At 40.5% G+C, this 22150-nt stretch overlaps 1 protein-coding gene across 1 annotated transcript in view; it reads left to right on the top strand.

The window, feature by feature from the left end:
* The first annotated feature begins 311 nt into the window (after positions 1-311).
* Positions 312-22150, top strand: part of tspan9a (tetraspanin 9a) — a 187061-nt gene continuing 165222 nt past the window's right edge. The window contains exon 1 of the mRNA XM_086109551.1: positions 312-540. The gene's annotated coding sequence lies outside the window, so the exon portion shown is untranslated. The remainder of the gene's footprint in view (positions 541-22150) is intronic.

The following is a 22150-nucleotide window of genomic DNA, read 5'->3' as shown; positions in this document are numbered from 1 at the left end:
GCCCAAGTCCTAAACATTTTGCTTGTTTTGCTCACTAGTCACGATCCATCTGCAATAAATCAAAGTATACATGATTTTATTATATTACAGTACTGTATAACCCTCCTACATTTTTTAACGTATTGTTTAACGTACACTTCAGTGTCGTTCAGTGTCAATTCTAATTTCCGTCAGTTTTCCCCCTCCAGCAATAAATTTCCCTCAACGCCCGGGCGCGCCTCTAGGAGTCAGTATGAGATTAATGTTCCTCCACTTCATTTCCTGCTCGTCCAAACTCAACGCAGAGCAACTTTCTTCATCATCATCAGAGACGCACAGAGTACACCCCGAAAGTGAAGAAGACACCCCAAACTGCCAGCCATAAAAAGGAGTGTCATCCTCAAGAGAGAAAAAAAAAAAGGAATGTCATCACGGCGGTGGTGATTGGGACTGTCTGGAGGCCAGCGAATTAAAAGACAACGCATCGACTGGAAAGTTTGTGTTGGAGCTGCGAGGGTTGTGTCGTCTGACAGGTTGTTGTGACTCCAAAATTCTTGTCAGGTAAGCGACTGCTGTTTGGTTTACCGAAACGCATAGCTTTGAAATTATTTCCTGTCACGTTTTGGTTTTCTTTTGTCGGCGTTTTACTCCTGAATTTGAAGCACGGACCTGCCGTAGGAACGTCATGCAAATTTAAGATATTTCTGAAACTTAAACTCTAAAGAGTTGGCAATTACTACACGACCACGGACCACTCAATATATTTTTGGGCATGCCCACAAGATTTAGACCACTTCACTGACTGAAGTATTGTGATTGCACTTGGCACTGCATGACACTGAGAGCTGTCAAAGCAGGATGTAGTGAATTTCTGCACTCCAGCATGCTATGGACTCCCCGCGGTGTTTGTGATCTGACATCACAAAGTTAAAATGTTAATGAGTTTTGAACTGGTAGTGGAATCCACAGACCCGATTGTTCCCGCAACTTAATTTCCTCAGAGCTGGTCTCGGAGAGTGACAAGTAGAGAATGAGTTGTCGGCGATACAGTACAGTATATCCAATTCACCGATTTCCAACATTTTAGATTTGTGCAAAAAAGAAAAAAAAAGAAATGAGAGATGTTGATGAAGCAAGAGATGATAACGTGGAATATTTAAATTAAATCATGATGCTGTTTGGTAACATGCTTAACTTGAATGACACTCAAAGTAGATTTTTTTTCATTCATACAGAGTATGTTATCTGTTTTTTTATTTTTATTTTTTTTCTAAATCGTTTATTTTGGGTATTTAGAGTATATGCAAACAATGCCTTTTTCACACAGAGAAAATGACCTGTTTTCTGGGTTCTTCCAAAACAGTGCAATAGCCCAATTGCAACATTACATAGAAGCCAGTTTACTGTTGAATTAAGTAGATTTCCTCATTGGGGGTAGTCAGCATGCTTATTTTTTTGGGTGGATGTGGCCAGTATGCCTTGTCTTTTGTGCATCTTTAAACAGCTGCTTATTGCTCATGTGACTCAGATACAGGTCTTACATTCATTCACCCCACATTTCACCTCAGCTTCCACCTTGCAAGGAAGAGGTATTTTGGAATATAAATTGAGGGAATTTGTATACATCTATCCAAAAGAACATCTGTGAAGTTGATATTGGAGCTGAGAGAGGGCCCGGCTCAAAATCTATCGTTGCTTGTGGGATTATTTGTTTGCATACGGCTTTGTGTCTAAGGTTTTTGAGAGATCGGCATTTCATTTTTATGACAGGTCGGGATTCTTTTGAGGATGTACCCACATATTGTGAAGCGGATGATGAAAGAAACAACAGCCAATAACTTGTGGGTGAAACGTCAAATCGCATCAGATGTGAACATAATTTCTCATGTGTATGCATAACAGAATCCGTTCTGTCAACCCAAGTCAATCAGACAAGATAAAACATTTTTCAAATGGAATTAAAATGAAAATGGATCTTGTTGCGAGGCGTATCTATAGTAAAGCAAGTTGCCGTTTTTGTGCTTTGGAAGGGATGCTGCTTTATTTTGTGGTCATTGATCCAGAAATCTCACAAATGTGGAATTTGCTGAAGATCTACCTCCTTTTAGATGCTAACATCCTTCAGTACCTTGCATTGCAAATAGTATCATGGATTTAATCGGTAACACAATTGCTTAAGCTTCAGTGACAGTTTGTGCCTCTTGTATGATTTTATTTCTTGCATTATTCTTATTACACAAAATAAGCAAGAACACTTGATGTGTTCTTCTGATGTAATGTCAAAATATGGAACACTCATTTCAGCGTGTATCCCTCCTGCATGTAGTTAGGCGCTGAAGTAGGCGTGCATCGTCTCCCCTTTATGCTGTTGATCTCCATGGGGGACACGCTTGATTGCCACATTTTTGACTGGAAGACTTGTTTTATGCTGACTATGTTAGTACTTAGTGACAAATGCTGGTGTAGTACTTAGAAGCAATGCTGGTGTGCATTTCAACAAGACCCAACCCAGAGTCAAAACGCCACCAGTCCCTTTGCCTACAAAGAATGTTTTCGAACTTTACTTATTATGCCTTCCCTGTACTTGCTGTGCAGCAAAAAATGTGGTCCAAGCCTTCAGATGCTTGTTGTCGGTTTCCTCAGAGCAGTCCCAGGTTATAAATGAAAAAAGTCAAAGGTCACCGACATCAAACATGGCTAATCGTAGCTAATTTTGCGTGCTGGACCACGATGATTACAAAACAATTGTAAGTTTTGTTTGTGGAGAGTTTTTCCTGTGGGAAGCACTGGCTGATTCTCTGTGGTGGTAAACAAAAGCAGCAATGTGTTGCTGTCACATAGTGTGACACACTGGAGAGCTCGGCTCTGTGTTCTGGCCCTTCCTGAAAGTTCCTATTCTCTAGGACCGGGGCGCACCAACATCCGCACTGCTCACTCTGCAGGGACTCACAATAGGGAGCTGTGCTGCTGTATCAACATTTACTCCTCATTTGTCCCCACCCGAAGGTTTGTTCACATACTTGCGGGCCAGTTGGTAAAAGAAAGAGGCTGACTGTGTGTGTTCGTGGTGTTACGCTGTCTGAGACTGGATGGCTCAAGACTCATTGACTTTGCATCTTGTATCAAAGAAGCTAAACATTGTTTTTAAATGAAAATAGAAAATGAGCTGTTTTTGCACATGCCCCTCTGATAGGCCTTTATTTTTTCACCAGGATGTTAGGCTCGGCGTTTATTTTGAAGGCCAACCAAACCGATGTGTTCCCAGTTTTTGGCCAATTTGTAAGCGTTCGACCCATTTATTCATGTTCGCGGTATACTACAATCACTGGTACCATACCAGATTGCAGCATTTGCATTCCATAATATTTGCAACATTACACTTATACAAGCACTCGTAGTATCACAACACTTTGCTTTGCTTTGCTTTGCTTTAAATTAAAGATGCCTGAAAATGGCAACAAAAGCCACCTTGGTTGAGGATGACTCAATATACTGTATTAACAACTTGGATTAAAAAAAAAATCAACAACAACAACAACAACACACAATTCACTAACTGTATCACTGAATGCACAATACTTACATTTAGAGTACTAGGGGTGAAATGATGCACACGATTCCTGGTTTGATTCAATTTGATATTTGAATATGTATCTATATCCATCCATCCATCCATTATCTGATCTGCTTATCTTCAGTGACACGGGCGTACACCCTGTAATGGTTGCCAACTGGGAACACATTGACGAACAAACACACACACACACACACACACACACACACACACACACACACTATCAGACACACTGTCACACTGAAGCACGTTGGCCATACAAGTGCAGAGGTGCAGGGTTCGATTCTGGCTCTGGCCTTCTTGTGTGGAGTTTGCATGTTCTCCCTGTGCCTGTGTGTGTTTTTTCCGGGTACTCCAGTTTCCTGCCACATTCCAAAAACTTGTGTGGCAGGTTAATGTAACACTCTAAACTAAATTGTCCGTAGGTGTGAGTGTAAGCACGGATGATTGTTCGTCTCTGTGTGCCCTGCGATCAGCTGGCAACTGTTTCAGGGTGTCCCCCGCCTCCTGCCCGAAGACAGTTGGGATAAGCGGATCAGAAAATGTGTGTGTGTGTGTGTGTGTATGTGTGTGTGTGTGTGTGTGTATAAAGTAAAATATATAATATAACCAATTATTTTAATTTAGGGCAGCTGTGGCATAAATCTTGTGTTAAATAGAGATCTACTTTTTGTCGACTCTGTGTGCTCTAGTAAAATACTTCTTTGTGAACTTCAACATATCCTAAAGAGGTCGCAGCCGTGTCGAATAGGATCAGAATACAATAGAATTGAGTGGAACAGAATGAAATAGTACGGCATACAATAGACCTTTTTTTTGTCCCATGTCCAACAATTGGGGAAAAAAAACTGGTTTGTGGACTATAACAGCACAGAATAAGAATATAAACATAAATTTAAAAATATCTGTCAGCACATTTAATATGCAAGGCAATACTAATAAGCAGCAAGAGTGAAGTAGTGACTGTACATGACTAAGTTATAGTGGTTGCATGGACTGCTTGTTGCTCTTTTTTTTTTTTTTTTAAACAGTGACATTCAGTTTTGGAATGATGGCAATGATCGTAGTACAGCTACTAAGTGAGTGTACAATAAATTTGATATACATGTAAAATATAGTAAGACAACCGTTTGTTCTTGTTTTGAATTTGATCAACTTATCAATTGTATTCAAGAAATGAAAACTATAATGAATATCAGAAAATTGGAATACAAAAGGAGAAAGAATAACTATATAAACACTATTTATACATTTATACTATTCTATTATACTATTTTTATTATTTTATACTATTATGATACTATTTATACTATTTATCTATTTATACACCAAAAGGTGTATAAATAGAATAGTATAGTATACATAAGGGTAAAAGCATTTGATGATATGTAGATTTTCTTTTCTTCTTTGTTTTGAAAAATGATCAAATCAAATTGTTACAAAATAAGGGGTAGGACTAGATAAGTTACTTACTTCTTCCTACTCCCTTGAGCATACAACCGTGATGATGTGTGTTTTCTACTTTTATCTACTTTCTAATTTTCCTTACATAATTTTTGTTTGACTTTTGTCAACCTGTTATTGTGTATACTATATGCTCAAGGCTCAATAAACAAACAAACAATGAAAGAGAAACATTTCAGTGTGCCCTGAATCTGGATGTATTGTATGTCTCATCATGGCTACTGTATAGAATGATCAGTTCATTAGTCTTATGCGCAGATATTGGATCATTGCTGTATACAATTATGACATCATGAAACAGCCAAAGAGCTGGAATATGTTGGCTAAAGTAAACTGCCTACTCCTACTGTAGCTTCACACTGTATATTTATAGTCTGTCGCTTAAATTAAAGCCGAATGTTTCTCTCTCGCCAAAACGGAAATGACTACCATCTGATCCACTGTTACCGGACCACACCAAATCATGTAGAGGTGGCATGACCTTTCTTGCTTTTCAAGCATGTCCTTCATGCATGTCACTACAGACCAGGTAATTACAAAGAAGCCAATCCATTAATCAGATAACAATTCATGGGCTTTGGGAAGGAGCAGTGGGTCTCGCCGTTTTGTTTGAAGTTGTCATAATTCATTTCAAGTAGGTCTTGAATTTTAGTTCTATCATCTCAGCATAATTTATGACTGCGACATGTTCTGCAAGTCTTCCTCATCTTAATGGATGCAGGCTGCTTGACAAGGCTCGAAATACCCTTGTTTAAAAGAGCAATTTTGGAAATCAGTTGTTTATGGTGTAGTGGTACACCCGCCTGACTTGTGAACGGGCAGTGTGAGGTCGGTTTCCACTCGGTGACGTGTCGATGTGGGTGTGAATGTTTCTTTGTCTCTATATGTACCCTGTGACTGACTGGCAACCAGTTCAGGGTGTAGGCTCCCTTCCGCCCTCAGTCATTTGGGATTGGCTCTAGTAATCCCCTGCGCCTGCGACCCCGTTCAGGATAAGATGTGTTGAAAGTGGATGGATCATGAAAAAACAACAACAAAAGAGAACTTCAACACACCACTAGAGCTTTGTTGCACTACATCTGGCTTTTAGAACAGCTCTGTCTCATAGGCATGGATTTAATGAATGATAAAGAGTACTCTTCATCAATGTGGCTCCAACTTTCTCTGATTTGTCATGTCAGCTTTGCAGCTTGGAGCTTTGTCGTGGACCATTTTCTTCAACTTTCACCAAAGATTTTCAATTGGATTGACTTCTGGGCTATTTACAGGCCATCAAATTGACCTTGTGTGTCTTTCTTCAAAGAATGGTTTCATAGTTTTGCCCTATGGCTAGATGCATTCCATCCATTTTCCGAACCGCTTGATCCTCACTAGGGTCGCGGGGGGTGCTGGAGCCTATCCCAGCCATCTCCGGGCAGTAGGCAGGGGACACCCTGAACCGGTTGCCAGCCAATCGCAGGGCACACAGAGACAAACAACCATCCACGCCCACACTCACACCTAGGGACAATTTAGAGCGTCCAATCAGCCTGACATGCATGTTTTTTTTTGGAATGTGGGAGGAAACCGGAGCACCCGGAGAAAACCCACGCAGGCCCGGGGAGAACATGCAAACTCCACACAGGGAGGCCGGAGCTGGAATCGAACCCGGTACCTCTGCACTGTGAAGCCGACGTGCTAACCACTGGACTACCGGGCCGCCTAGATGCATTTTCATCTTGAAATATTATTTCATCATCCCAGACGGGACGTCCCACATGTGATGAGAAAAGTACCCAAAATGTCAACATAAACAGTCTGTGTGTATGTACACGTGTGTGTGTGTGTGTGCGTGTGTGTGTGTGTGTGTTGTTTTTTGAGGTGCCATCTTGTGAAGTGCAAGTGTGTAACATGAAAATGACCTGGACGGTGACTAGCTGTCGCCGACAATGGCCAGACAGAGTACACATGTCTCAGTCTGAAATACTGACTGAAACAGTGACGGACTGACGGAACGTTTGTCCGTCGATGGAATGTCCACCTCTGCTCATTGGAATTGCACTAAACAATTTTCCAGTATCTTGCCGGATTCAAATTTGCAATTCATCACTGAATATGACTTTTTTTCCCCCAGTCATCCACCATCCATGATTGATTTTTCTTCGCCTTCCTTTTTTGCTTGTTTGTTTAGGTGTTAATGATGGCTTTTGATTCTATATTCATGCGGTTTCTTATAGTTCAGTCACAGACGTTGACTGCAGTTTCCTCCCATTTGTTTTGCTGCCCATTTTCTGTTTTTTGTAAAATCTGTCATCTGCTTTTTTTTTCTACACATTTATTATTTATTTGGATATCCTCCGAGACTGGTGATTCCATTATGTTTTCCAGGGGTTGTTTACTTATTACTTTCTTACTGCATAATACTTCTACCATATTCACAATGATCCATGATTATAAAAAACATATATAGAGATTCGACAACATACAAATAATATTTTTTCATTGAAGCAGAATTGTGATTTGAAATATTTGTCAGCATCTGTGTCTCAGCATATCAATCATTAAAAAAAAGGTGTCAATATTCATTACAAATAAATGATTGCTCACTAACCACCTGCTGTGCTATTAGGAATTTGCAGCAATATATATATATATATATATATATATATATATTACTGTTCAAGCACCTTTTCTACAATAACAATGCTTGTGAAAGTTGGCATTTCCTGAGGAACTAACTAACAATGTAAAATAAACAAAATAGAGCTAGTATTCAATGGTACACAATGAAGATGCATTCATGGCCATGAAAAATCCTCTAACAAAAATAATACTACAAACAAAAGAAACATGTTTCTTACAAGACAACTATTGAGTGTAAGTGTTCTTTTCTGTCCATATCTATACATCTCAACCCCCCCCCCCCCCCAAAAAAAAGGCCAATGCATGTGATAAGTGCAGCTGTGCATACACTTCTTGGGTTACAGCCAATTTGTGGTGTTGTGGAAGCACTTTGTCTTTGAAGTCCCGGTTTCTACGTACACCATTTGGCCGAACGAGGTGGCGATGCTGCTCCTTTTAGCCCATTTTGCTGTGATTTTTTTTCAAAAAGAAAGTCGTGGGTCAATGTTTATTTCTATGGATTAATATTGGAAGTTATTCATCACTTTTGTACATGCTATGGGCTCTGTCAAGAACAAGGTGCATTTAAGAAGAAAAACCCATCAAGCTTACGTTCGTTCTCTGAGTACCAAACTCCTGTTTATTTTATAATAATAATAATAATAATATTAAATCAGACGTTAACTCAAAAATGTTATTTGCAATATGTTCTCAATGTGCCCCCACTAAGGTTCGCAAAGTCAAACGCTGGGCACTTTGACGTTTGTTTCAGTCGACAGTATGGGGTGTTGCCACATAAAATGACAGCCTCCTTTGACGGCTGAAATTGGATGGATTCATCTTCCCAATTCTTATTCCCTAAAAGCAATATTAATCCACATATAGTGTTTGACAAGTCGGAGCTAGGACTGGGAAATATGGCCCAAAATTCATTCAGTATTAATTGCATCCCTTCACTGTAACAGTGTATATCACTATAGAAAATTAGCGGCAAAAATAGTTGAAAAAATCGTTGAATAGATGCATTATTTCCAAATAGGTTAATTATATGCAGTGTAATCTCGAGTTACGAATGACCCTTTTTATGAACTCTAAACGTTAAGCACAACTTTTTTGCAGAATATATGTCTCTAGTCATGTACATGTTCCGTTATTTGACTTGTCTTGGATAAGCGGACTGATCAATGCTGTGCTTCTCGCCCTATTTAACCATCATTGGTTTCAATTGGCTGTAAATGGCCCAAGAAATCGCTGGCTCTTCTGTGGCATATATCCATCCATCCAATTTCTAGTCTGCTGAGCCTCACAAGGTTTGCTGGATTTCTGGAGCCAATCCAGGCTGTCATCGAGACACCCTCAGCCAGTCGCAGGCCACACACAGACGAATAACAATCCACGCTCACATTTCTCGCAATGTTCGTTTGTCTGTATATGTGCTCTGCAACTGACTGGCGAACAGTTCAGGGCGTGGTCTGCCTTCTGCCCAAAGTCAGCTGGGACAGGCTTCAGCAACTCCCTTCGACCCGCTTTAGGATAAGCGGTGTTGAAAATGGATGGATGGATGGACATTATTTCAGGATGATGTGCTGTTGATATCGGTCGAAGACGACTCTAAATCAGCTGGGAACAGCTTATGATAAAAGCATACCAAGGCACTGACATCCAGATACTTGGTAGGGTTAGATTGATTTTTGAAGCTTGTCTTTTTACCGCGTTGGTGACGTGTTATTGTTATGCCTTGCATGAACAGCTGTTTCTCCGGTAAGCTTGGCTTCTTATTTCTGTCAGTGTACACACAAATAAGCAAGTACTCGAGGCAGAAAAAAATGCCTCAAGCATTTTTTTTTTAAACTGAGGTACCCAAATGACTTGAGGACCCGTTTCCGCCCTAGTTTAGTTTGCAGGGGCACTACAGGGTATAAGATTGTGGACCAAATCATTTTCTTGCATAGGACAGAGCTAGAATGAGCAGAACAGAGCAGGAATGCTCGGAGATAAGATAAGATAAGATAAGATAAGAAAACCTTTATTAGTCTCGCAATGGAGAAATTCCCAATTCACAGCAGCAAAGTTATCAAAGGAAGAAGTAGAACAACAAAATATAGGAGCTGCTGGAAAGGCAGCCACTCTCGCGGCGCCATTTTGAAGTCAAAAGAGTGAATGGAGAAAAACACCACTTTGGGGGTGGTCTTGGTGAGGAATTAGCATTTTCATTTTGCTTATATCTTAAAAAGTTAATTTTCTTTTCTGTAACTATAATGGAATACAGTTTATTTTTTTGGAGTATGTTGAATATGTAACACCAGTACTTGTATTCCGTTACTCTCCGTGAAGTCAAGTATCCAGCAGTGTGTGTTTTGATCAATAGATTGCTGAGGCATCTCTTCATCCATCCATTTTCCGAACCGCTTGATCCTCACTAGGGTCGCGGGGGTGCTGGAGCCTATCCCAGCTGTCTTCGGGCAGTAGGCGGGGGACACCCTGAATCGGTTGCCAGCCAATCGCAGGGCACACAGAGACGAACAACCATCCACGCTCACATTCACACCGAGGGACAATTCAGAGCGTTCAATCAGCCTGCCATGCATATTTTTGGAATGTGGGAGGAAACCGGAGTACCCGGAGAAAACCCACGCAGGCCCGGGGAGAACATGCAAACTCCACACAGGGAGGCCGGAGCTGGAATTGAACCCGGTACCTCTGCACTGTGAAGTCGACGTGCTAACCACTGGACTACCGGGCCGCCGCTGAGGCATCTCCTTTTTTGGAAAAAAAAAATGGATGAAAGAAGCCACAAAAAGTCCAAAAGTCAAAATGTGTGATTGAACTGAGCACTAGACCATAATTTTAATCATGATGACAGTTAGAGCCTTGAATTTTATTGTTTCCCGGTGCCAATGCGGGCCTTGACCGGTACATAGAGAGGCTGAGAAAATAATTCGAAATATATTTTAGAACATCATGTTCAAGAGTCTTACCTGGAGCTGCACAGATTTCTGAGGGGGCTGTCACGGCCCCTAGCCACGGTGTAGCTCCATCCCTGTGGGACTCTTAAAATTGAACCCTATGACCCTTGATGAGAAAAGCAAAGCAATTCTTCATCTCCAAGATAGCTAAAATGTGGTTTAGTGGTATAAGTGGTGCTGTCCTGAATTATGGATCGGTTTGGTTGTCTGTGCATTTTAACAACGTTGTCATTGAAAGGGAAATTTCCAGTTAAAAAGAAAACAAAACAACTCGCACAACTCTAATTGCCCCTCGGGGATAAATAAAGCTTTCTGAATCTGAAAACAAAAACAAAAATAAGCACTTAGTAACAGGGACTTCCACAGTTTCCCCCATAGCCTACATAAATGACACAACCTCTTAATGAAAAGAAATAAATAATGTCACATTTCTTATTGTGCCACCTGACCTGACCGTAATTTTTGGGAAACTTTTTACAGATCATCTTGACACCACATTGCTTCGGAAAAGATTCTGATAGTAATTTGCAGCAAGCATTGAATCTCCCCCCCTAACTGGACATAAGGGAGTCTCATGCAGCTCGCTCTGCAACAGCGTTATGCCAACAATGCCAGTCAAAAGCACTTTTGTGAGTTGAGCCTGTTGCTTCTGGGCCTGAGCCCTCATGTGAACTTTGGAAACATGATCCTTCCTGCTTTACATTACGCTACCTTAACTGCTTACATGTGTTGTTTTTACACGGGTGCTTCTTTCTTCACCTTTTGTTAAACTCAGGGAAGAAGTCTTTGGACCTCCCAATGAACTTGTCACATTTGTTAAAATAATGGCATGAGACTAGCTTCTTTACGAATTCAGAAGTGGGAGGGTTTTATATTTTTCATATATTTCCCCACATTTTAAACACATTTCAATTCCAGAATTTTTATTTTTCCAAGATGGCACCCGAATAGGCAGCCGTCGGCAAGTGCTCTTCACGAGCCTTGCTATTTTTTTTTTTTGTTTGTTTTTGTGTTTTGTTTTGTCATATTGTGTTTGTTGTTACGTCGTGTGGACCTGCTGTGGATTGTTTTCAGCATTTTTTTGGTCACGACTTTCGTCAAAGGAGAAGAATCTGTGCTTGGTGGTTGTGCCTTCATGTTGTGCAGCATGCGTGTACCAGCACTGATTTTGATTGGGAAGAATGTCGGCGCCATCTGACTGTCATTGCTGGACAGCCCCGGGGCGCTTGTGTTTTTGCGCCTGACATGGGCAGCATTTTCCATAACCCCGCTTTGTTCAGCGGGAATGTCGGTGCTGTTGGACAGTCTGTGGCTCGATGGGTGGTTGGATGGCTTGTGGAGCCCAAGATGAGAATAAAGGAGCGTCAGCGCAGAGCGCCGATGCATCTGTGGAACTGCGAGTCGCTGCTTGGAATTGAAGCGGATTGACATGGGACAGGAGATGTGAGCCAATCTCTTTTTCGTAAATTCAGATTCAGAAAACTTTATTTATCCCCGTGGGGCAGTTAGAGTTGTGCGAGAGTGGCTTATTATGGATGCTACAGCTTCTTGTTTGCTTTCAAACTTAGCTTGTATCTGATTGAGCTTGTGTCTGATCGAACCTCCTTGGGGGCCAGTTCCGGCCCGCGGGCCATATGTTTGACAGGGCTGGTTTAAGTGCTTAGTGCGCCGACGACTGTGGTTCTCCTTTCCCACATGCAAGGGGCTTACAATAAGTACTCTATACCAGGGATGGTAAACCGGCGGACCATTTGAAAAATGTGAAAAAAAGGGACATCATTGATGGGCTCCGCAAAAGAAAACATTACAGCTGCAGTGTTTACCACATACACATACCTGTGGTGGGCTGCCACAAATGAATATTGGCCACTACTAAAATGTTTTGGTGCTACCTGTCAATATGCAACCGTTGTAATAAGTTTCATTGCTACAAGGGAAGCCGCTCTGCTGCTTGGGTGACCCTTGTGTGAGTTTGCTAATCGATACCAATATTGATTTGCTTTCCTGCAGTACTGCTCCTGAAGTATCAACCGTTTCGGTTGTTGAAAGTCTGGGAATCGGTCCTAGTAGCCTCAACTTTTGTTGACTTAGTTTTTGTTTCGGCTTCGAAACAGCAGTCATTGGGCAAAGCATAAGTATAGCCATGAGGGTCTTCTGAGTGGCTTAGGCGGCAAAAAGACGTTGATGGGAAGCGAAACGACCACAAGCATGGTGGGTGTCCCCCACTCACACCCCCTCATTCATATTTCAAAGAGCGTCGCTCCCTCAACCCTGTTAACCCGTATACGGGTAAATATGACAATAACTCAGAGGGAACTCCACGACAGAGCCCGTCTTTCATTGTAAACACTCGCCTGGTAGGCTCCACAGTGTCACATACTCCGATGAAAACAATACAATGCGCATTCCCTGTTGTCCACATTTCTACGCTTTTAAAAATGTTTGAATTATCTTTGTGAAACCAATCAAGATATATGTACTTGTATGCAACTGTCACTTACTGTATCAACCTCACTTCATAACGCTGTCACTGACTTCAAAGAAACAGCGTGTTGTACAATTTCATTGTCTCACTTAACTTGATCATGTCTTGCAGGAGTTACGACTCAAAAATCCACAAGTTATTCATTAAAGTAATTTTGAAAAGATTCCAACTAAAGTATTTAGTTGAAAGTTGAAAGCAGCTACAGTACATTTTGAAGAAAATCAAGTTGTACTTGTTTGGTACTGAATTTATGTTTTATAATCAAATCACACTTCTTGCCCCCCCCCCCCCCCCCTTTCCTTCCTTTGGGCATTGCAAAGATTGCGAAACATTGGCAACAATCCTTCAAATCATAGCGGGGGAGGGGAAATGATAAAGTGTGATGTTATGCCGTTTTGTCTGCCAATTTGCAGATTTTCCTGCCAATTCATTGGTTGTGCGTTAACGACCTGGTACGCTTTCTGTTGGGCGTCATTATTAATCTGCATGTTTGAAGCTACTAAAAATTTAATGTTGCAGATAATCTGGCCTTTACTATTGTTCGTAAACTATGTGCTCCATCAAGCTAGGCAACTGCACAGCACCACTGTGGTGGGGAGGTCATTTCATCACAACAGTTCATATATATACCGTAATTCCAACGCACACCATTTTGTTCCGATATGTGGTTTTAGCTCGCGCGCTTTCAAATGTCACAGAATCTCTTTTATTGCAGAATGTGCGCTTGTGAAAGAATGTGCGTGTTTCCACATAAAAGTTCTGCATAACAGTTTATTTTGACAGAGGCTCCTCTTCACATGGAAAACATGCCTTTAGCCTTGCGCCCTCCCCTTTTTGGTATGCATGTTTTTCATTTAGATTAAACGACCAGGGCTTCACCAGTGTGAGGAAGTGTGTGATAACTAACATTTTTAATTACCTTTTCAGAGTTTCCAGGATACCTCAGCACGCGGATGCTCATTTTGTCTGATAGTTCATTGAAACTTTTTAAAATCTAAATCTAGACTTTGATGTGAATGTTTGATCGGTTTGGTATTTTCAGCCTGTCATCAGGCTTGCCAGTTTTTCACCTTAAGTGCCAGAAAGAACTGAATAGTTGATGCCAGACAGCAGTCCCATTGCTTTATTTATTATAGTCATGTGGCGATCTCAGGTGCTTCACTCAGTGGCCCATTGACAGTATTTCAATATTTATGTTCCATTTAAACCTTTCACAACTCGGTTTCCAAGCCAAGTCATTGTGTAATAAGATTTTGGGATTAAAAGAAAAAGAAACAATTAGTAATTTTAATATTAGGAATAGCTCTCTCTATAATAGGCTAAGGTTTCATTCTGAAGCCATTGAAAACCGGACCACAATCACAATCATATTGTAAATGAATTATTTTATAATGATCTAAATTGAAAAAAAATATTTGATTGATCATTTGTATTAGAACACAGATAGTGACCCGACTGACTGTCGCGTGTCTGAGCATCATATCTTGTTTTTAACAGAATTGTTTATTTCCAAAGGTTGCCCATGTAAAAGGAGATGTATTTTATATCTCGAGATGCTATTGAATGTGATGTTTTCTTTCAGTCGAGGGCAATGACCCAGATTATTGTCCTGGACAACAGGCACTGTCTTTCATTGATGTTACGAAATGAAATTCTACACTCAAGCAAGGACACCTCAGCTCCTACAACACATTTCACGCCACATAAATTGCAGGCAGTGTCGTGTCAAAAAGAGGTACATTGGCTGTTGGTAGTGCCGTTAACAGTTTTGATCATTTGAAAAAGGGGAAAAAAAAGTATATATTCACACAGACAAAGAAACACACTGAAATGAAGTGACATAAAATGGTCCACAGCTTTGACTATATATATACACACACATATATGTATGTATATATATATATATGTGTATATATTAGAGCTGTCAGTTTAGCGCGTTTTTATTGGCATTAATTTAAATGAATTTTAACGGGATTAAATTTTTTCTCGCGAGATTAACGCGGCACACGTCACAAGCGGATGTTACGTTGCTCTATAAATACACCAGAAACAAAACAACAAGTGCGCTGCAGAGGTTCACGCCCATGTCTGTTTTGCCACCCACGGCAGCGCGAGACACCAAAAACGGATACTTAAAGAGTTTATGAATGGAAAGTTTACTTTTAAAAAAGTTGCCAGATTGCTCCACTGACAAGACCAAAGTTACCTGTATCATACAGGTATGCGATGTATGCCACTGACGCGATTGTTACTTGTTTGGAACTATTTTGTGTGGAAGGTTACAGCGTTCCGTGTCCATATAAATAGAGCGGGTGGAGCTGATCTGTGTTCGTCTGACAGTGACGGTGCGCTGCAGTGGTAGCGACCTAGCGAAAATAAAGTGTCTCCAGTGTTGTCATCGAAATGATGTCTACACAAAACCGTAGAGAGACTTCCGCGCAAGAAGGACCAAGAGAATCAACATAGCCTGACTGCTGTGTTCAAAGCAAACTTGAGAAAAACGAAGTGTGCAACCATGGCTTAAATCCACTATAGGCTGAGTTCTAGTTTACCATAGATGTGCACTTTATAATGTTATATTGCTCTGTTTTGATTCCATAAAAAGAGCTGTTAAAGCAGCTGTTGTGTGACAACATTTTATTTTCACTGTTGTTGATGGACAGTAATATTGTGTGAGAGATTATGTTTGAATAACTGCTCCAAGTGAAAAATGTTCATGTAAAATTGAAAATCGAAATTGTTATTTCAGTAAATATTTGCATTTTGCACATAGAAAACGGATTCATGATTTCATGTTGATGAGAGCATTAAAATGGGGAAAAATAGGACAAAAAAATATAAAATTATTCAGAAACAATAAAAAATGCGTGAGTAATCACGATTAATTTTTAGTGAATTTGAGTTAATTATGATAGTTGCATTTTTAATTAGATTAAATATTTTAATTGTTTGACAGCTCTAGTATATATATATATATATATATATATTGTGTGTGTGTACAGTATATGTATATATATATATATATATATATATGTGTGTATATATCTTATTAGTCTCGCAATGGAGAAATTCCCAATTCACAGCAGCACAGTTATGAAAGGAAGAAGTAGAACAACAAAATATAGGAGCTGCTGGAAAGGCAGCCACTCTCGCGGCGCCATTTTGAAGTCAAAATATCAAAAATAACACAACACAACACATAGGACACAGACAGTCGTGCAATTTTCTGCATACACTTTGTTGTCTGAAGCAGTTATAGATGAAAGAGGAGAAGATCAAAGTGTCCTTTCACCAGTGGGTCAGAGATGTCATGCTGAAAATGTGCACACGTCTGCTACAAGCTAAGTTTTGAAAGCAAACACGAAGCTGTAGCATCCATTGACGAAAAGAGATGAGTTCACTTCTCCTGTCCCACGTAATCCGCTTCAAACTCCAAGCCGCGACTCCCAGTTCCAACCACCAAGCACAGAGTCTCCTCCTTGATGAATGTCGTGTCCAAAAAATGCTGAAAAAAGTCCACATCAGGTCCACACGACGTAACAATAAACACAAAGTGACAAAACAAACACAAAAACAACAAAAAAAGCAAGGCTCATGAGAGCACTTGCCGACGGCTGCCTACTCGGGCGCCATCTTGACTTCAATCGTATATATACATACCTACAGTATATCTTATGCACATCTGTCAAATGTTTAAGGAAATAGTAAGCAAGGGAATTGTTTGCCTCTAGTTCAAATCATTCGTGCATGCCCCTTGTTTTTGTTGCTTTGTTTACCGTGGCTCCAAACACGGCTGAATGGTGTTAACTGGGCACTCTTTGCCCAGCTCATTTTGTTTGACACAGGCATTCTCACATTCTGGGAGATCCCTTTTAATGTGCTAATGAAATGAAACCAGACCTCGAATGCCATAGTGCGCTCTCACCCCAGCGCTTTAGGCTGGAAATGAAAGCTACAATAAAGGTGGAACACTGTTGTGTGACATTTAAATAAACTTGAGGTGACTTCTTTGTTTCGGATGGGGAAAAAAAATGTGGCTGGTATTCATCTTTATCTGAACTGAGTTTTACCTTAGCATTTTCTGTTGAGGGCACGTGGACTAAATTACTTAAAAATAAGAAAACCTTTATTAGTCTCGCAATGGAGAAATTCCCAATTCACAGCAGCAAAGTTATGAAAGGAAGAAGTAGAACAACAAAATATAGGAGCTGCTGGAAAGGCAGCCACTCTCGCGGCGCCATTTTGAAGTCAAAATACCAAAAATAACTTTTCCAATTGTATCTTTATGAGTATGGAAGAGGGCTGCTGCGTTATTTAGGCATCGAGCACGTACTGAGTGCTGCCAGCAGCATTTAATCATGTCCTAGACCAGGGGTGCCCATTAGGTCGATCCTGATCTACCGGTACATCTAAGACAGGTCCCAAGTAGATCCGAGGAGTGTCGAGGAGAAAAAAAGCAAACAATCATTTGTGTGTCTTTGTACATGTTAGTAATATATCTTTTGTGTTAATGTACACTGCACCCTAATCATCTTATCAGTCTCATTTTCACCCAAAAAATATTTAAAAAATAAAATAAAGCAGGTAAATCTTGAATTTACGGTGGCGCGTGATTACGTCATCGGAAGTTGTTAGCTCTCAGCAGTCTGCAATTGCAACTTGTGATCAGAACTGTTGCGCTCTATCTTTTATCGTCATTATTCTAATTCAGAGTTTGCTTCGTGTACAATTCACCGAGGGCACGGGCAAAGAATAGGAATCTAGGAGGGCCCAGGGAAGCACTTTAAAACGGTACATGTGACCTACGATAGTTAACAGGCTGCAAAAGTGCGTCGCATGCCTCAGTTTCAGGCTGTTTCTCATCATGGCGTGCGTGTGTGTGTGTGTGTGTGTGTGTGTGTGTGTGTGTGTGTGTGTGTGTGTGTGTGTGTGTGTGTGTGTGTGTGTGTGTGTGTGTGTGTGTGTGTGCGCGTGCCAGTAAGGGTAGATCCCGGGAGGTTAGTTGATCGAAAAGTAGATCTTCGATCCAAAATGTTTGGGCACCCCTGCCCTAGACTGACTGCTATTCTGCATGAAATTGGCTCTGTATTCAGCAGCCCTGTCCAATTCTATATCAGGGGCACTTGTTATCCAATCTTGCTCGGAAGGGCTTCAATGGTGTTTAGTCCACATCCTCTCTAATGAAGTCATGCGTTCAATATATTCATCAGATTTGTGAATTATGAGTGTTCCAATAGTAAAAACAGAAACAATTCCAGATGGTGCCTTAGCAAGGGCAATGATGTGATCAGTTGGGTATAGGTTGAGTTTAACCATTCCCAGTTTCCTTTTCCGATTTAGTGCGTGGTAGAATGATTCTGCCATCTGCAGTCCGCAACTGCCCACATGCCTTTCTGATGAAAAGATGTGGTAATTAGTTTACTCTGAGATGCTACACAAGATTTGTCAGCGTGAGACGCAAGCTGTCTGTGCTTGTGCTAGTCTGCTATGATGCTACTACCTGAGTTGTCTACACAACCATCCATTTTCTATTCCACTTATCGCATTTAAAGTCACAGTAGGGAAGCCGGAGTCTCTCCAAGCTGACACAGAGCAGGCAGCTTTGTTCACTTGTCTTCAGCCAATCGTGGGACAGTTGTGAATTACAATACATAACACTATGAGTTGCTAATTTCCAATATGATTCTAGCAAAGACTCATTCGATTCTATAATCCACTAGCCGATCAATTTGTGTACTAAGGTGCTGTGGTTTAACCTCGTGAGTCACTGCACTTGGCTAAATGCTCTCTTGTCTGTACAAACCCTGTCAATGCTGATCCGATGCAGGAGGGCCCAGACAATTTGTCCCTTTTTATGGGTCGTTTGTATTTTTGGTGAGGCGCTGTAGCAACAAGCCAATGGCCCTGTTTAAGTGCTCCAGAGAGACTGAAAGCTTTTTGATTCAAATTCAATAGTTTAACTCAAAGATGGATATCATTGTAATGGCTGAGCAGCTGTTTTTATCCGAGCTGCATTTGCTGTAGACCAGGGGTGGCCAACCAATCAGAGACTAAGAGCCTATTTTTTTTTTTTTTTTTACTGTGTGACTGCAAAGAGCCACATCATGCACAAGGGCACACATAAACATCACAGCATCCCTTATATATACACACACACACACACAGACCTCTGCTCAACCACATTTATTGTAAATGTCACACACCAACATGATAATGACAAAAATTGACTTTTCGGCATTCCTTTTCTTGAACAATCCTCTTCAAATCTGGTTTGTATTCCATTGCTGCTACTTGAAACAGGACACTGTCTGCATGCGAGCTGCAGTGGTTACTTACTTGGGTCAGCTTGCTACATATTTGACCGAAGATCGACTTTTGAAGTGACGAACCTTCCGCAATTGACCCGATCACGTACGTGCAAGCATATACACACGCAGGCAACATGCGGGCGCCCAAGTACGCACACGTGCTCATATGCACACAGCACGCCGAGATGAGCGTCTTGCTGCACTGGTGAGAGGTTGCATGCATGATCTTAGCCCAGTACATCTACAACCGCTGTGGCATGATCTTCAGTACTGCTTTGATCCAGAATTGGTGTCACCATTATTTGAATCCGAGGACTCTTGCTCGAATTCTTGCCTTCATGTTTCTGCCTGTCTTTGTCTTGGCTTGTTTCCGATACTGTCGTATGGAGTATGATACCCTTTCCGGATGAAAATGGTTTTAACTCAGAAAAAAAAAGGAATGTTGTCTTTTATTTTTGAGTTTGGAGAGGGCAGGAATCGGTCACAATACTTACCCGTACAGAAATAAAACTTGAATGCTACTAGACGGGGAACAAAAAATATATATTTTCAGAGATAAGAATAAAAGTGAAGGCTTTTCCTCTTTGGATGCTATTGTTTCTCAGAAGTAGTTTGGAAAGGTACACAGGCTGCTTAGTTTTTTAGCAGTTGCAACTGGCTGCTCATTGATGAAGTGTCAGAGAATCTTGTCATCGTGTACAGTGACATACCAACTCCTTTCTCTGTTCAAAATCAAATCTAAATAATATTAGCAAGATTTTTATGGAAGTAATCTATCTCATATGATGGAGAAAAACCTGCATTTGTGTTAATAAATATCAAATGTCAGGCAAACAGCTTCAATGCTGTTTCAGACATAACCACAATGGTCAGAAAATCCTCGGGGCTCGAAGGGCACTGGAAGTCTATGTACAGCCAAAACTAGCTGAAAACCATAAAATAGGTGGGACTCCTCGACGAAAAATTCTCTCACCCTCTTAATTGATTCAATTTTTAAAAAAATTAAATATATTTACAGTATTTTCATACCACTCTTCCATTCTATTAAGATAAGATAAGAAAACCTTTATTAGTCTCGCAATGGAGAAATTTCCAATTCACAGCAGCAAAGTTATGAAAGAAAGAAGTAGAAGAACAAAACATAGGAGTATATTATAAATAAATAAATAACATATATTGTACCGGCTAAGATCCTCCAAACATCAAACATTGGCTATCCTTCTGATGAACTCATTTCTCATCCTCTCCAACATGGCCACTCCAAAGGGAAACATCAATGCACATTCATTTTCCACCAGCTCTGCTTCCTGTATCTTCCATGCCGCTGTCTCTGCACATTATTTCTAACCAAACCATAACCAACGAAACCAAACTGCTTGATGTTATTCTTTTATTGAGATCCATCATACCGACAGACAATGTTTTTTTCAATTAACCTCACATTCTGGTGATTTAGGACTGTCAAGAAACCAATGTACTCGTGACGTACAAACACAGCATTTCCGTACTGTAGCTTGTCCGTTACGTAGTTTGTCCAGGGCATTTCTAGTTTATTTTTCCAAGTACTTAATGCCGAACACGAATAATGGGCTGGATGTCAATCGCTATCCCAAAAGATGGATTGAGAATTGCAACTACTAAAAAGTATATTTGGGAACAAGTCATTTTAAGTACAATGATTTTGAATTGACAGCAAGTCTTTGGCTTCAAACAGACGAAGCTGAATACAGTATATGTGAGATCAAAGTTAAATGGTGATGGTATTGCGAGCAATATTGTTGCCTTAACTAATCATGTGCCTGCCCGATTCCTTTTTTCTAGATAAATGTGCATTGACCACTGCTTTGAGGCCTCTGTGTCCCAAGCATCTGTGAAGAAATATGACCTTCACAAAGCCTGAAAAGAAAGCTGATACAGATGCTCTTAGTGCCTCCACTCACGGTGATTGATCAACTCCAATAATGCGTTGATGTCCATGGGACAACGATCCACTTTTTATTTATGGAGTGTTTGAAATGAAAACATGGAAACATGCTCAGTGCATCATACTCTAAGTTCCTCATTGCTGCCTTTTGGCCAATACTGTTGATTGGTAGATGGCTGGAAGAACTGATTGATAGATGGATAGATAGAGGTGAGCACCATGCTACACACAGTTTGTCTAAGTAAGTTTGACAATTTTTCCCACCTGTGAGAGTTGAGGCGCAGAGGTGAAGCAAAAATTGTTCATTTGAAGTCAGCTTTTATTCTTTTTTCAATCCAATTTGTTACATGTAGTATTTTTCAATTTCTGTATCGCAAAAAAACAATGCAGAAAAAAAAGTGATAGCAAATGAAATAACCAGAATTAACTGTGTGCTCTATAGAACCCAAACCCAAAACGGGAACAGACTCTTGGCTCAAAAAGAATATTTATTCTGATGTGATTCTGTCATCATTCACAGATGGTTGACTGGGAAAACTGAAAGCATTGAGAAGCAGCTGCGTTCAATTCTCCTGTTTTTATTTGTTCTTGCACTTTCTCAACACCCTACTTTAGTCCCAACATTATTCACGCACGCAGTAGGCACCCATTTATGAAAAGATGGCAGGTAGATGCTGATGATTCATTGGACAATAAAGATGCTAACCAAGCAGGGTGTCATGTTGCCTCCAGTGAAATATTTTAAAACCACAAAATAACAAAAAAGGCTGCACTGTAATTGTAAGCAGTCTGCTTTAGATCGGAAAGGAAATGAGTATTGAAAAGATAAGCGAATAGATTTTTGTGCAA

Source organism: Hippocampus guttulatus, chromosome 4, assembly GCF_054856545.1.
Source record: "Hippocampus guttulatus isolate MCC_2025c chromosome 4, RoL_Hgut_1.0, whole genome shotgun sequence".
NCBI lineage: Eukaryota > Metazoa > Chordata > Actinopteri > Syngnathiformes > Syngnathidae > Hippocampus > Hippocampus guttulatus.
This window is presented reverse-complemented; position numbering and strand designations above follow the sequence as displayed.